The following is a 17,754-nucleotide window of genomic DNA, read 5'->3' as shown; positions in this document are numbered from 1 at the left end:
GCCTTTGGAGCTTTTTGCGGCCACACCCTGGGCAGAATATTTACACTCAATGGCAAAGAATGGCACCTATGGTGACCAAATAACTTTACAAGCGGCAGCAGATTTGTACAATATTGAAATTGTTGTAATTTCGACCTTGGGACCTGATGCCACAGCGGTAATTTCTCCCTCTTCTAGCATACCCACTGCAAGAGTTCAGCTGGGGCATTATGCAGAGAACCACGGAGAACACTACATATGTGTGGACGGCAGAGTGTTGCTGGAGGAGGAGGAGCAGGAGAAAAAGACAAATGGAGAGGTGGAAAAGGTGGAAGATGATGAGCAGGAAGAAAGGGCAGAAGAAGAGGTGGAAGATGATGGCGCGGATTTGTTCTCTACTCAGGAGGATTACGCACACGGCCAGTATATGGGAAAGGAAAGAGAGGTGCCTGAACAAGATCAACATCGTATACAAATCCCCATCCACTTTGTTGGAAACGAGACCGTTGGAATGGTTTCCACGAACGACGCAACCACCCCCATAGAAAGGCTCCCGAATGAAATTTTAGAGAAAATACTTTCCGAGGCGTTATTATCTTCTGGTTTTTCCTGGCCTAACCATGTATGCCGGATGTATAATAACCTATGTTCAGTCAACGTCCGTTTTCGTGATATCACCCGTAGACTGGTCTGGATGCTCCCGAGTATTTACTTCTCTGAGGGTGGTGAACTTGGCATCGTTAGCGTCAGGAGCCCAATTAAAAAGTTTGGATCTTCGAGTGGTGTTGTGCTGGAGGTACGGCGAATAGTTGCCAGTCCAAATTGGGCAAATGCTTGGCTGGATCTGCGATTTCGTGGTTTGGGATGGTTTATCATCCTCAACATATTCTGGCGAAAAAGTCAAAAGTAGCATTTTGTTGAAATCTGCTTTGTCATTATTATCCACTCGGCTAGAATAGAATCACCCATGGTCTTTTAATGACTTTTTGCTTTAAAACAAAAAACAGTTCCTTGAACTGAGGAGAGAGAAACATTCTGTTCGTTCAGTTGTGTATTAAGTATTTATAAACAACTAGTTAATTCCGTTTCATGTTATAGTTCGTTGTTGTTTATTCAAGGTTGAAATAGACTTTTATTCAATGGTTCTGATTCAATGCTTTAATACCACATATACTGATTACGGCTACGATGGTTGCTGTTCCATATTCTGGCTTATGTCAAGCCAATGCGATTTTTGAATTGAAATACGATACTATTTCACAATTATTCTATTCAACTATAGTTAACGGTCCCTTCTTAGAAGACTCCCAGTCAAAGCCTTTATTTCCGGATCGTACCATTTTGTACAGCTGTTATAAATACCAGCAAGATGTGTCCTCTACTCTTTTACTGATACACTATGTCCCTGCAAGTTGCTTTCCAGTTTCGTCCTCTCTAAAACTCCCACGGAAACAAACCTTTTTATTTTCATCCGCAGGAGATGCCAGTATATTTAAAATTCGAATCTTTATTTAAGATGTGATAAATACCTTTTTGATACCTGAATTAAGCTATCATTTACAAATTAAACATGCAATAGGGTCTCATTTGCACGATAAATTAGACTAGTACCTAGCCAATGGAGCGGCTTAACAAAACCGATTTTTAAGTCATTATTCGTGATGACAAAGTGTTTCTGTCGCGATACATCGTAGTCAAGACAAATAACAATTGCGAGAAGCGTGGGGGAGAACGCGTTTCTTTTTCATCTCCTCAGTTTAGTATACAAAGTAAAATATCAAAGAAGGACGTATTTGTGCCCTGGGGGATTAGTTAAGTCATATAATTTCTACCAAATATCCTATTCAAAGGAAATTTGAAAGCTTATTACAAAGTGTGACAACTTGTTATTACAAAGTGTGACAGCTTAATTTATTACAAAGTGCGACAACTTGTTATTACAAAGTGTGACAGCTATTTTATTACAAAGTGTGACAAGTGTTATTACAAAGTGCGACAGGTATTACAAAGTGCGACAGTTTTATTACAAAGTGCGATGATTATAACAAAGTGCGACAGAACAAGGTGTTAAACTGAACTAAGGTGTAACGGAGAAATAATATGATAATATAAATGAAATCAAATAATTAAAATCTTTGCTAATTAATTAACAACAGAAATCTAGTCCAAGGTCGCTGTAATGATAACATTTGTTTTGGAATTTTGATGGAATCTTTAAATGAGCACGAGAACATTTTTTCAGTTTACACAATTGCTATAAAAGGCGCAAGGCAACAAAATTGGCATGTAACTCTGAGGGGGGGCGGGGGGGGGAGTGGATTCCCATATGAAACAGTCAGTGGATGCTCGTCATCTCGCTTAGGGGCGTAAATCAAGGACTTTGGCCTCACTTAAGATGTTCAAAATGAAACGTCACTTTGTTAGCCCTCGATGCATCCGCATAGGAAGAATTCAAAAAAAACGTTTGTCATGTCCATTTTAAAGTGGTCTCTTTTTGGGATTAAATGAGACTCGAGCCACGATTAGATTGTTATCCTACAGGGGGTTTAATACAAATGTTCTGAGAAACATCCCCGCCCGATCTTTTCGCATGACAATCTCCCCGGGAAGTAACTTATTTCATTGTATTGTAGTTTCGCCTATTGTTCAAATTTTGCGAGCCTAAAATAACAACTTCATTTCACGGTAAATGCGATCGGGAGTCTAGTTTTCTTTCCTTTTAGCTCCCCGCCGTGCCTCCTGTAAAATGGAAATAAAGGCGATGTGACCAGACGCATCTCTCAATGTACTGCTTCATGCTTTTGGCCCTCTTTTGGCCCGCTCAATATTTCTGTAAAAATGAAAAAATTAGTACCTTCGATTGTCTCGCACTATTGTATCCTTCGATTTAGCAATCATCTCGAAAGTTTCAGACTTCATTTCCGAGTGTTAATTTACTATTTCTGAAGGCAATCGGCTACTTTCACATTTTCCCCAAAGTTTCGCCTCCACGAAAAGTTTATGAACCTGCGCTTATCTCTTCTTTTCTGGACATGTTTCCGGCGATTAAAGGATTTCGATTAGCTCGTCATGATCGTTCCCTTCAGTCTTTACAGCACTGTTGAAATGAAACGAAACCCCGTAAATTTGTGAGCAGATTTTTACAAAAGCGATCAGCTTTTAAGCTAACGTAACTCAGGAAACAGTCAAATTTCTGTTTGTACGAAGGAAATGTTACCTGGCAATAGGACGCGTTTCCTCGGTTTTGATGAAAACTGACTGATATAGTTCTTCAGTATCGTCATCTCAGATTCATCTTCTATGGTGATAGTCTATTTCGCCTCACTTATGGTCGTATTTAAAAAAGAAAGTGTGGAGGCTCTCTCGCTGACTTGCACAACGCACGTGGTTTCGAGTCGTAAAAAAATACATTGTACTTTGACCTTTTACATGTGCCGTCGTGTTCAAGTATTTTTAAGGTGAAAACTACTTATTTTTATTATTTTTATTTCATTTTTATTATTTTGATTTGATTTGTATTATTTGTATTATTTTTGTATTTGATTTTTATCATTTTGGTTTTTTGTCAAGGTTCCGGGTGGGTTCCGGGTAGGTTCCGGGGGGGTTCCGGCTAGTTCCGGGGCGGTTACGGGTGGGTCCGAGTTGTTCCGGCAGGTTCCAGTAGATTCCGGGTGGGTTCCTCGTTTTACATTCACCCGCCATTGCATCGACATCGCAAGAAACTGGAGATGTAGAAGCTGTCAAAACGTCTGTCATCTCGTGCTACGACACCGTTCGAGAGACACTTCCAACACTTTTGGTTTACTGAATAGTGAGATGGTTAGAGTATCGGCTTTACTCGCTACAAACATTCGTAAAATCAGAAAATTCAAGACACAAAATCTTCACACGAGACCTTAGACTTTTATTTTTATGGCCAGAATTTGTTACGGTTAACAATTTTTTACGGCTAACGGTTAATTTTTTTCAATTTTACGGCTAACAGCTAGATTTTTGGCCGTTTTACGGCTAACGATTAACCCCATTGAGACACTCTTACCATACATGTTTTTGGTGTCTCAATACAGTTTTTAATAGATCATACCAAGCATATGAAAATTACACCAGGAATTGGAAATAGATTGACGTTTGGTATAGTGTATTTCTTAAGGCAATTGATATTTCCATGGAAACGATAAGCAAAAAACTGAGAATCGGTTGAACATGAATTGTGCGCGAATCAGATGTGTAATGAAAAAGCTGATACAAATCTGGATGTTTGACTTCTAGTAAATCGCAAAAATATTTCATGATCAATAGCAGGACAGAAGCATTAAAAACTTGACAGGAAAGGCATTGAAGTCAGGCAACTTTTCCCACTGGAGACGGCATGCTTTTAATTTAGTGTGGAGGCGCGGTGGCCTCATGGTTAGCGCGCTCGTCTCCGGATCGAGCGGTCCGGGTTCGAACCCTAGCCAGGGGACACCGTGTTGTGTTCTTGGGTAAGACACTAAACTCTCACAGTGCCTCTCTCCACCCAGGAGTATAAATGGGTACCAGCGAATTGTTGGGGAAACCTAACAAATTGCGGGGGAGTGACCTGCGATGGACTAGCATCCCGTCCAGGGGGAGTAGAAATACTCCTAGCTCAGTTTTCAGTGTTAGTTCAGTTTTATTATCGCGCACTAATGACAGAAAAACAACTTAACGTAAGATGGTTTACAATGATATAGGAAAAATAAATACAGATAGAAATTAACTACAAGAAACAATATTTAATTGTGTACAGTGACCAAAGTAGCCAATGAGCTTTCGAGTTGGTCACTGTCATGTAGATATAAGTTGGCGTTGGCCGCATGCTAAGTTAATTTAAACATTAAACATTAAAGACGCGTCATGCTACGGAAACTGGGATAAGCTCCGGCAGCAGTCGGCTCCAAGGCTTCACACTTTTTTAATTTGGCGCCAAAAATCTCGCTATGAAGGATAATAGTTGTCTTATTTTAAACAAAATCTAGTTGTTCCCCCTCAATTTAACCCATAATTTTCGAGTTAACAATTAGGAGAGGCCAAAGAAACTTTGGGATTGTAGAACAGCTCTAGTGGGTGACTGTATAGTGACCGCCGCTCGCACTGCGGGCACAGCCACCGTATGCAAGGTTGAACATATCAGCCGCTCCTAAAATATCAATTTTAAAAGACTGCGTCCAGCCAGCTTTGATTATGACCATCTTCGCATAAATATTCCGTTGATTGAAGACGAACTTTAGAAAAGCTGCAAAAAGGACGACTGTTAAAATGGCGTGATGTCACATCCGCTCCCATCATACACTGGAAGCACAATCTAAGATCACGTGTCCAGAAGACTGATGTCTTCGAAAACATGGCGGGAGTTGTTTCCAGGTTCATGCAAGGTAAGGCATTTTGGCGTTTTTGAAGTTTTCTGTTTTTATTTGCTCTTCTGGGGCTTGTTTTTATTTTATCACAAGTAAGATTTACTCCTTCAAATCGAAAGAAACTTGCAGTAGTTAATGCAAGTGGAAGGAAACGCTTTTAGAAGGTGACTTTGAGCACATGACAATATAAACATTTTTAATAACACTTCGCTCGGGCTTCAATGCGACAGTCAGTACAAAGAGCGGATTTAAACGTTTTCAGTTGAGTGTCGAAAGTAATCAGGCAATTACTTTGGTTTTGCTTTTGGTTTAACTGCGGTTTGAGATTGGGCGAGTAGTGTAGTAGGTATAATTAACAATTAGACCCGTGGCCCTTGAGGGCGAAGGGTCTAATTGTTTTAGTATCACCCAACTAGTGGGACAGAAAATGTAAATAATAAAGTTAGCAAATGCAAGTTTAAGAAATATTTATTTGGGAATAAAACGAAAGAAAATGTCACGCTCGATGGCGCCAATTTTGCTACTCGAGGACTATTACTAATAGTCCCCTAGTAGTGTAGCCAATCAAAATGCAGGATTTGCATTAGTCCACTAGTTGGGTGATACTAAACTGCAATAGACCATTTTGCAGTTGTCTGCTCAGTGACCGGGCCTTTGGATAGCAGCGAGGCTGGAGTTGACCTTGTTTTGATACAGACCTCACTGCTTTTGTTGTGTAAAACGAGTTGTGCAGATGCTAACTAGGTGCATTTACATGACAAAAGCAGTGAGGTCTGTATCAAAACAAGGTCAACTCCAGCCTCACTGCTGTCCAAAGGCCGGGTCACTGAGCAGACAACTGTGAAATGGTCTATTGGTTTTGGTTTTTATGACGCTAACAACTCTCGATCATTTCAATACCGGTTTAGCTACTACATCACAGGTCAGTCTTCATAACGAAAAGTGTCTAAGAGCGAATAGCTGTGCATATTTTTTACACCAGTTGGAAGTTAAATTGTAGGGCTTTCATTGACATTTTCAGCAAGAGAGTGACTGGTTTCCACAGGTGCACAAAACTTTCTGAACTAAACTTCTTTGTAAGAAAACTTTCCTCTAGGTGGTCAAACTAGACAAGCGAAATCATCCTTGCAGTCAGTCAATTTTTCCAGTGCCTGGCCCTTAAATGAAACTGCCTGTATTATTGGGTGATTCCAGAAAATATCTGTACCCATACTACAGGCAACATTTTGGAATTCCAATGGAGGGGGGAGGGGTTCTTCGACTGGAATTCTGAAGGTATGGGGAGGTAATGCAGTTTGGAATTCCGAATGCATGGGGGGTTTCAGCTTTGAATTTCCAGAGGGGGAAGATGGTAAAAGTTTCGTTTAAAATCGCTGATCTGTTATCGTTAATGTTTATGGTTTGTAAATGAAGCATGAACCAACCTCGAAAGCAGGATAAAGATCAATCAAGCAGGTGTTAGCGCTCACGTGGATGAGTGAACAGATGGGTCGTGCAGTGAGCTCCACATTGAAGAAGCCTTAAAGTTGATGAATAAGTTGATAGATTAATGAAACATAAAGCAAGTGTGTGTTTCTTTCTGATCTAAAATTGTCGATTGCCGATCTTGTTGTGTTTGAAAAATTCGCACCAGTCTCTCATTTCCAAATGGAATGCCTGACAGATTTGTAGGCTGCATAGCACATAACTAGTGGTCAGCAGTAACTCCACAAAATTTTCAAGGTGGCGGGTGACGGCACTTTTGTCTTCCACTGATATCAATTTGATCTACTCTTCTGAAAATATGAAGCTAATGAACTGAAAACCAAAAGTTTTATTTGGTGGTAAGCAACTTAAAGATAAAACTTAGAAGGGAAAGCAACACTGTACTTTATTAAACAGTAACAAACTTGACCAGAATTTTCTTGGAGGGGGGAGGTACTTTATTAAAAATTAACAAACTTGAGCAGAATTTTCTTGAAGGGGGAAAAAGCACAAGTTTCCTGTTCATTAGAAGTTGTAGGCAGTCAAACAGGAATTCCAAAGGGTCTGGAAAAAAATCAGAAATTCCAATGGAGAGAAGGGGTTAACAATTTTGGAATTTGGAGGATTTGGAGGGGAGGTAGAACATTTGGTTTCCTGAAGGCAAGGGGGGGGGGGGGTTTGAAATGTTCATGCCGCCCATGGTAGGGTATGGATATTTTCTGGAATCACCCATTAGAAATCCCTGAATGCAGGTCCAGTTTTAGCCCTATATTCTATTATTAATAATAATAATATATTATATGATATGGCTAGCTCCCTGAGCAGGCAAGATTAACCAAATCCTGTGTTAGCTACCCTAACAGGCAAGTCATGGTGCCATCCTGCCACTCGGGGTTATGTGCTGTGTCCCACGAGAAAAATTTGTGCTTTATCCCATGTACATAGTAATTCCTATGTTGACCAGGCTTCCGTGTTCAGTCAAGATGGCTGAATATTGACCTTGTTCTTTTCTCCTGTGTTTATGGACTTTGACTTTGTCCATTAACATGCAAAAACGAACTTGGCCAATATCCAGCCATCTTGACCTCACTCTTGGTCAATAACCCATATGTAACTGGACTGAGTCGAGGCGCACAATTCAGGGTGTAATCTGGTGAGTAATTTCAAGTCAAATAAGCATGAAGAATGAGGCTCATTGCTAATAACTCCAACAAGGACAAATTTCAAGATTAAAAAAGTCTTTGGAGAATTTCTTTTGAGCAAAAAATTCAGTTGTGTTTTTCGTAAGCTTTTAACACTGTAGGAAACATTACATGTTTAAGAAGAAAGCCAGTAAATTGCATGCCAGTAAGTGATGTGTGAATGGCATGAGTATCCAGCACTCCAAGCTGTGACCATTTTGATGGCCATGGTGGGTGACTAAATTTTTCAAGCAATCACTGCCAAATAACAACGTAAATTAAACAAGGAAACATCAAGAAAACTCCATGCAAAGGCTAAATGTCATCTGTGTTCAGTGAGCCAGAAAAAGCATGTTACACTGAGAAAAAAAATTGTGCATTCACACATCTGGAGAAAAAAACTTCTTAGTGCATGAAAGGGTCTAAAAAAAATATGTGCCTGTACCAAATTACCCATGCTCCCTGCAAAAGTCAAATGGTCCACCCCTAACGTAGTTACTTTGAGTCACCCGAGTCATACAGTACATGTACATTGTTTGTTCCCACAGTTTGAAACACATCAAACCGAAAGACAGGACATGACGATATCAACATGAAAACTATGATTGGTAGGTGAGTGATAACAGTAGCTACACGTATTAAAGCAGCCTTTTAAAACTATAACCAGCTTTATCTTCAAAAGAAAGTTAACCACAAAATAATATTACAGTACGTTTTAAATATGTAGAAGAATACCGAAGAGATGACTATTATGATAAACTAAGAGGCCCAGTGGACATGTTAGCATCAACCACTGTTTTGGGGGGGGGGGGGCGGAGGATACTCTACAAAGTTCTACATATATGTGGGGAGGCTCTGCCCTAAGGTCCAACCCCTTAGTAACCCTTTTGTGCCCCTTTCACATACTTTCATAACTGGCCCGTATTATAAATAAATTGTCAAAAAAGGAAGTTTTGCCATTTTCACTAGTGCCTAATAAATGAAATCGTACAGCCATAAGGTGCGTCTGTTCAACAAATTTTAATTAGAGGCCCTGTTTAAATGCCTACATGAAATATTTCCGTACCTGTCCCTCAGATACAAATGTACCTCAATTTGTGAAATCTCTACCCTTTTATATACCTGAAGCCTAAAAAAGGTGCCCCTTACAGGTTAAGAGCCTCCCCATGTACTGTAGGAAGTACCCCCCAAAATGGCTTACCCCCTCCTGCATAGGGGGGGGGGGGGAGGCAATGGAGTGAAGACCCTGGAAAATCTGAAAATCTATGCATCTTGATCATGGGGTGCATTTTGACAACCTAAAAGTTAATTTGGTGCAGGCTACTGTACACTTTATTTTAACAGGAGTTTATTGAAAATTCACTCATAGCAAGATGAGTTTCTGTGGAAGTTCACATAACGGCCATATAAAATGCTACATAATGCTTTTCATTCCATCAGTACTTGTTATATTGCAGTATCATGTCTAGCTTGCAATTTGATTGAACTGTAGTAACATGAATTAACTTTAGTTTTATTGATATTATTTCAATAGTTTATTATGCAAGTTTAAGGAAAAAATTTTTATTATGAAGATCGTTTTAGTTTTTGTCATGAAAAAGAGCTGCAGATGAATTGGGTGCATTATTGTGAAAGGATTGAAGCAATTTACTGTGATACATGTATCTTTCCTGTCACATACATAAAGTATCACAACAAATCAGGGATCTCGTTTTGTTTCCACTTCAATTTTTTGACATTTTTATGAGTTTTCATTTGTCTTAAATTCCAAGCACTTGTGTTGATGAATTAAGGCCTTTATTGTTAAGATACCTTCCAAACTGTCACTTGAAGTAACATTTCATGATGAAGACTGCTCTCACATTCACCACGTGGATGCTTAGTGAGCTGTATCAATGTGTGGTCATTTAAGCTCACATACTAGCCGATTCAATGTTTTTCCTTGCTTTAAAAACTGGAACAGCACAAAATATTAGTTTACCTGTTTGCGTTCAAAATTTTCAACAGTGCTAATAAAAAACACTTAGTCTTCTGCTCCACGGGGGGGGGGGGGGGGGGTTGTTCTCCCAGAAAAATTTGGTGGGGGTGTGTGGCCCGCTTCCCAAAATCCTCACCCTATTTATGACCAAAATCTGCGATGTTCCGTACCCTATTTATGCCAGACCAAAAATTTGAAACCCTTTTTGTGACCTGACCCTTAAATCAAAACCCTGTTTCAGACCTGCATTATAATTAGTTCCCTAGTTTAGACCAATGTTACATTACTGTAAACATAATTTGTGAAGGGCTTTTGATGATTTTCTTTTCCATAATGATGAAAAAGTGGCTTCTTCTTAAAAACCTTAAAGACCAAAACAGCTGAAAAACCATACCCTTTGGGGCCACACATACCTACACTGTGTATAACCCATAAAAGGGAGTACTCCCCCCCCCCCACCCAGGGTCTCTTGCCTCTGCTTCGTTGTACATGTAGAAAATGTTCACATGCCAACAAAGCTGATACATGTACATGTACGTAATGCCCCCCCAAAATATCGCTCTTGCTTCGAAGTTCAAAAGGTCCATATATAGATAATAGCCGCACTGTTTAGATTTTCACCATTTTATTCATTTCCTCAGAAAGATCAGATCATTACATTGGAGAAACAAAAGTGCATATTAATAAATTTTGCGACAAAAAGTACCTGGGCAAATGCTTGAAGTAGCCAATGACTTGCGCAGGGTGCCGGCTTACATGTGTTTGGAAAACCCTGACTTAGTGAATTCAATGCTGGGGACTAACCCTGCAACAGACTAGCATCCCATCTAGGGGGTGGAGGGAGAGGAGAAATACTTTTAATCACTTTATACTTCCAAAAGCTGGGGTGTTTTGGATTGTTGGGCCTGACACAGATTCTACCCTACCTTCTTTTGTCAAACCTCTTAATTTTGATTGTGAAATTTGTAAAATTGAAGAGATTTAGCCTGTCATAAAGGTTAATACATTTCCTGTTTCTTTACTACATATAGATTCAAAACAGAGAAGCAGCAATGAAAGTACAATGTATGTGCCAAGACTTGAGGGGAAAAAGAATTACATTGAAGCATTGGATTCCATATAGAGTGAGTCACAATTTGTTAATTGTGTTTGGTTTCATGTACATGTACTAGGCATGACAGTGCACAATGCAGGTGGAAATTGTTAAACAAACAGAGATGTTACTGTCTCACTGCTTAACTTTTTAAGAAACTGTTGTTACATGTTTGTGGCCATACACCTTAGCCCTTCAGGAGAAGAGTGTACAAAAATTCTGTAGAACTGCAATGCCTCAGGGGAACAGTTGACAAGTATTCTTTTATGAGAGGAGGGACACGGTAATCTAATGTTAAGCACATTGGATTGCAGATCAAGAAATCTACATTTGAGTCAATGGCTGGGATCTCTGTGTTGTGTTCTAACTTAAGACACTTAACTCTCACACTACATGTACCTCTCTCCACCTAGGTGTACATACAGGTTTCAAGTAAATTTGTTAACCCTGCAACAGACTTGCATCCCATCCCATTCCATCATTGTCAAACCTTGCTCCTGTAAGGTTGAAACTCTTCAAATATCTAATGATTTTTTTTTTTTACATCGCGTAGTTCTGTGAAACAGGCAGACAAGCATCCCATGAATCCACAGGGGGAGTTAAGAACTACTCAATATCAATTATTAGAAAACAGCCCTAACAAAATATGTGTGCTGAGTGGTTAAAAATCATGTTTCTTTAACTCGATAGAGACACAGAACTAGCACAAGCTGTCAATGTAATGATGGCACAAGCAAAGAGAATTTACATTTTGATAATCAAAGTTAACAAGTTGTTTTCCTTTTTATCGTCGCAGTGTTTTCGAAAAGAAAGAGAAAACATGTTCTCTGTGTTTCTATCGAGTTATAGAAACACTTGTGAAAGTTTGGGAGAACTCGAAATAGCTGTGGAAACACTTGCCTGCGGCTCGTGTTCCCACAGCATTTCTCGTCCTCCCAAACTTCCACTTGTGTTTCTATGACTCGATAGAAACACAGTACATGTTTTCTTTTTCTTTTAAGAACATTTAAAAAATGTGACAGACTGTGGTGATTTAGATCACTTGGCCTGATGCAGACTTTACCTTACCTTCATACATGTACATGTACTGTAGTCCAAACTCACCCTAGTGGGGTTAAACCTTAAAGAATCTGACGACTTATTTGTAATTGTGTAGGTTGTAAAACTTAAGAGATGAAGGGTGTAATAATAGCTTGACACAGTTTCCATTTCTTACTAGATACAAACCAGAAAGCTGTACTGTGTGCTCAGATTCATATTGAAGCAATAGATACCATATCAGGTGAGTCTTTGTGTTTTTTTGTGTGTGTGTCTGATGATTTAAATATGTTTTTCTTTTATTTTACTGTAATCTTAATCTTGCATTGTGAAGTGCTTTAGAATATTTTATCATTTTAGCGCTTCATAAATCTATTATTATTATTTTGAAAAAGTACTCAATAAAGTTTGTATTATTATTATTATTATTATTATTATTATTGTTGTTGTTGTTGTTGTTATTGTTTTGCCTGTGCTGGGAATAATGACACAGATTATGCAGACAGAAAATTAAAACAAAAAGAGATGTTATAGTTTCACAGTTTAGTTACTGTACTGCATTGTGTTCTTGGACATGACCTGTTGCTGTCACAGTGCCTCCCCCCACCCAGATATACAAATAGATACTGGGTGATAGTCATACTGAGCTACCCTGCAAGAGACTGGCATCCCATTTAAGAGGGGGGGGGGGGGTAGGGGAGGAGTAAAAAGATGTCTTATCACAAGGTTAAAACGTGGCAGTCACCAGATCGCCAATGGTGACCACGTCATGCATGTTGTTGCTTCTATGACAGTTTTGGAACATTAATTTATTAATGGCAAAATATGGAAAATTCTTTCTGGTTGTGAGCCACTGCCAACAAAAAACCAAGAAGTAAGGCAAATGTTCAGGAAGCCAAAAGAAATTATGATTCATACATGTAACAACGAAAGATCCCAAACAGTTCAAACCAGCTGGACAAAAGGGAGGTCCAAGAAGATGCCATGGTTTGTTCCATTTGTGGACATAATTGAGATAGACCTAACTCTACATATATACATGTCTGTCCAAGTCGTGGGGTAAATTTGAAAAAAAATCAGATAAGTGGAATCCCAATTTTTCTAATACTCAATTTTTGGAACCTCTTGATTCTTGAAAGCAAAAGCCGTTTCCCCCATACAATGTGACACTAAGTTCAAACCCCCAATTTCTTGAACAAACCAATTTTTCAAACCAATTCTTTTTTTCCCTTGAAGTTTAAAAAATCAGGATTCCACTGTATAGTACTGAGTAATCAATTTCTGGGAGTTGGGCAAAAATTTTTCAGTTCTCTCTTTTTTGAAAATACAACTACAGAAAATCCAGGGTCACTTTATTTGGTCCTGAGTAACTTAGAAATCAAGAACACTGACCCAGCTGGCCACCAGCCAGTTTTTAGTCTTGTTATCAATAATTGATGCTACAGAAACCGAATAAGGCGTCACTGTAGTGGTTTAGATCAGTTGGCCTGAAGGGACTTAACTTGACCTTCATCATCAAAACTCCACCTAGTAGGGTTGAAACTTTAAAAATTCTGGTGACTTATTTTTAGTTGTATAGTTTACTATTTAATTTAAGAGATCAAGGAATTCCATAAAGGTTAACACATTTGCAGCTTCTTACTAAATACAAAACAGAGAAGCAAGGAAAAGAGCTATGAGCTACTCAAGAGGGGAAAAAATTTGAATGGAGACACCGGATCCCAATAGTAGGTCAGTCACAATTTTATTTATGTTTGGTATCATGTACTACATGTAGGAATGATTATTGTGCAGAAAGTTAAAACGAATAAAGATTTTATTGGCTCACTACTGTTCAGTTACATGTGTTTCAACAAACTGTTGTTAGGTGGCGGTACACCTTAGCGAGGGTTGGGGGTACAAAAATTCATCCAGATTACAATACCTGGGTTACTATTGCTGAGGAGTATTGTTTTGTGGAAGGAGGGACAGAGTGGGTTAATGGTCAGTGTATGGGACCTCACCTAGCTAGGTGTACAAAATAATGGGTACTGGATTAATTTAATACTGGCTGCTAACCCTGAGACAGACTACCATCCCACCCAGGCAGAATAGAAAAATGCCTTATCATTAAATGCAACAGAGACCTGGATATGCTGTACATGTGTATCACTTGACCTGATGCAGACTTGGCTTTGCCTTCATCTTTGAAACTTGCCCGTGTAGGGTTGAAATGGAATAAAACTGATGGTTTCTTTTAAGTTGTGTTAACTGTAGTTTTTGAAATTAAGGGATGAAGGATGTCATAAAGGTTAAAACATTTGCTGGTTCTTACTAGGTACAAAACAGAAAAAAAAAACAATAAAAGCTGTGCTGACACTCGAGATGAAAAAGAATCAAATTGAGACTATTAGGTAAGTCACAATTTTCTGTTAAAAGGAATGGTTTTTAACCACTTTGTGGTGCAATACAGGGAATAACCGTACACAATGGAGGGAAAGAATTTAAACGAGTAGAGATGTTACTGTTTCTCAGTTCAGATTTTTCAAGAAACCCTTGTTATGTGGCTAACTGGATACCCAGCCCTTCAGGGTTACTGTAAACTGCCGCTTATAAGCCACTCCGATTATAAGCCTCCCTCCCCCCCCCCCCCCCCTGAGCCATCCTTATTTTTGTTGATTCATGGCCAGAAAAGTCATCCTGCAGGGTCAGTGAAAATTGCTTTACAGTCAGTGAAAAGTCAGGGATTTTTTTTGTTGCGGTGGGTGGCAACCCTGAGCCCACCTCAGTCTAGCTTTCCTTGTTTTGAATTCGTTTTATTATGATGTTTTAAAGCTTAAATGTAATTACCAGTAAATGAAAAACCCGTTTCGATCAACATGTTCAGCTATACATGTAGCTCGTTCTGAAACGGTTTTTTTCTTTATTCTGGTTATAAGCCCCCTCGGATATAGCCCCTCTGTTTATAAGCCCAACTAAGAGCCTTTATGAAGTCGTGTAAGCCCAGGGCTTATAAGCAGCAGTTGCTTACTGTACATGTATGTTATACAAACATTTAAGAATACAATTGCCGAGGTATTGTTGTTGGTGAATATTCAAATTGTGAGACGAGCGGCTTAATTGGAACAACGACTAACTGTTTTCCAGTTCATGTATCAATGCTTCCGTAGTCATTTAAGCCTCATGAGTGATCATCTTAAAATTTCTCCTGACAGTCTCAAACATAACCATGAAGAAACAGTAAAAAGGATTTAAAGACTAAATCTCAAAAAGGAATTGTCTAGATAACTCAAAACCAGTAAGGAGAATTTGTCTCTTGACTAAGGACTTTGAATAAGGACTAAGCAATTGATATATCACCAAATTCTCAGAACAAAGCCTGAAAGAAAATTTACAGCAAATGGCACCAGACAGCCTGAAAATTTAGCCGAAGTTCTTGTTGAAAAGATCGTGTACTTTATCGTGTGAAGATTGCCAAAATAAAGAAGGTATCAAATTTCATTTTACTATAGACAGCACACGAAAATACTGCATAGATTTTATGTGAATGTACAGACATAGGGATCATATCCATAGATCTTGAAGCTAGAACCACCTTGTGGAGCATAATAACAGTGCCACATGAGAGTACTACATGTGTCCTGAAAGTTCACGTGAAATAACGTTCTTGGTTACACAGAGGTCAGTCTCATCTGATCATATGCTAAAACTTTAACAGTGGGAGAGAAATGCTTCATGACTGCTTTCAAATCACGGAGTTATTTATTTATTTATTTATTTTTGGCCATGACAATTTTCAGACTTTTCGCCGTTGTGTGAATTTCCCCCTGGGATTTCAGATACCACTGGGAAATGTTCTTGAAATAGCTGTCAAAGTGAATACTATTTCAGTCGTAGTTTCATAAAAGCCGTCTTGTCAAAACTAGCTGTAGCTGTCGAATTGTCAGATCAAAGGTGACCAAGAGAAAACCATAATTACCTGGAAATTACAGTAAAATCTATTGTAATTTACTTATTGTCTTATAATCTTGGAAGACGATTTTTGCATGACTTGTATTGCATTTGAAGTACAGTTTGAATTTCAAAGCAGCTTGTTATTCACTTATGACTTGTAAATATTTCAATTTTTGTTTGCATTTGGTCATAAACGTCCGACAAATTACATTACTTTTATTTTAATATTGTAGAAATGTGGAGCTACCCGAGATCTTTTCATCAGTCAAAAATTTCACGAGTTATTTTAAATTCGCGTTAACAACGCATAAATTCTTCCTCGAGGAGAAAATGAAGATATTGCCCGTTTTGTCACGAACATTTTTGCTGTGAAATTTTTAGTGAGCTATTTTGCCTGCGAGCTTTTCGCCTACAAACTCTGCAAATAAGGGTTAATTTTTGAGTGCTATATTTTAGCCTGTGCTATTTATTTCGTGTTGTTCTTAATATCGTTATATAAACCCCGTGTATTTCTATGATGATGATATAACCAAACGATAAGTGCATTCCCGATGAGAGAATTGCCTTGTAAACTTTAGTCCAGTATACACTATGTATATTTTGTTCTTTGAGTTTCAGTATACCCATTGTTAATTGGAAGTACTCTTTATCTTTGTTTTCAGGCTGCCATCTTTAGTGAACATGCAGCGATATTAACATGGAGAAGGAAGCAAAGGAAAGCAAAGAACTTCGTTTAGATCGTTCTTCAGTGGATCACGTTTTACGAGTAAGGTAGATTTACAAGACAAAGTTTATGTCGATTAAGTTTTTTTTTTTGCGAAAGATTGTTAGGGCGGAGATCGTATCAGTGATTTCACAACACAAAACTTAAGAGTGGAAAGACGACATTGGAATTACTGTCAAATTGTCTCGTATTTTTCTAGTTTTCGAGGAAGCCGTGAATTGTATTTCAAGTTTGTAGCTTGAAAATTAAGGTAGAATATTAATATTATCTAGATTTGTCTCGTTATTAAACTCGTTGAAATTACTCTCTAATTGTCTAGTATCTATTTCACAAATTTATTAAATCTTTCTAGTTTTCGAGGACGCGTTGAATTGATGGAAAGGTTGCGCTTTTAAAAGAGCCAAGAAAAAAATCGTAAACGAAACTAAGTCTTAGTGGAAAAATTGTCCCTAGAAAAAAAAGTCTGCAATTTTAAATGGTGTCTGGTTTTGAGTCAAACACGTACTGAGTCTTTTGGCGTAAAAAATCTTGCACTATGTAGGATTTTTTCCATCAAAAGTCACAGTATATGCTTGATTTCTGGCTAGACTCTGTTCAGAAGCGCAGAATTTTTTTTCTTTTTGGCAACCCTACATAGTCAAAAAGTAGTAAAAGAGATAGCCTACATTTTGACTAGTTACCAGGCCCTTTTGAAAGCGCACTGTTAATTTTTTTTAATTTTTTGTTGTTTGTAATGAATTTTAATTGGATTGTTAACAAGCCAATAAAAGTTATATTGAAGACGCGTGTGTAATTGACTTCTATTTGCTGTAGTATTTTTTATTGTCTTAAATATTTGTTAACAATGCTAAAATGTACACAATAAAAACCACCGCTTGTTGTTTTCATTTTATTTTACTGTTTTGCAATAACTAATTAATTAATTAAAAATCAGTGAAATTAAATCAAAACGTGTGAAGAAAAAAGTTTGCGTTTTAAAAACTAAGACT

General features: G+C 38.3%; 1 long non-coding RNA gene across 3 annotated transcripts; it reads left to right on the top strand.

Moving 5' to 3' along the window:
- Positions 1–5,308: 5,308 nt before the first annotated feature.
- On the top strand, positions 5,309–17,547 carry LOC145490640 (uncharacterized). Of its 3 annotated transcripts, none has more exons than XR_014049715.1 (6): positions 5,309–5,372; positions 8,548–8,607; positions 12,290–12,352; positions 13,743–13,839; positions 14,426–14,501; positions 16,704–17,547. It is a non-coding gene; the product is annotated as an uncharacterized LOC145490640 (long non-coding RNA). The 3 variants fall into 3 exon arrangements; XR_014049717.1 differs by having other exon boundaries at positions 5,310–5,372; positions 13,765–13,839; XR_014049716.1 differs by having other exon boundaries at positions 5,326–5,372; positions 8,548–8,611.
- The last annotated feature ends 207 nt before the right edge of the window (positions 17,548–17,754 follow it).

This window comes from Orbicella franksi, chromosome 6, assembly GCF_964199315.1.
Source record: "Orbicella franksi chromosome 6, jaOrbFran1.1, whole genome shotgun sequence".
Taxonomy (NCBI): Eukaryota; Metazoa; Cnidaria; class Anthozoa; order Scleractinia; family Merulinidae; genus Orbicella; species Orbicella franksi.
The sequence above is the reverse complement of the archived record's forward strand: the minus strand, read 5'-3'. Positions and strand labels throughout refer to the sequence as shown.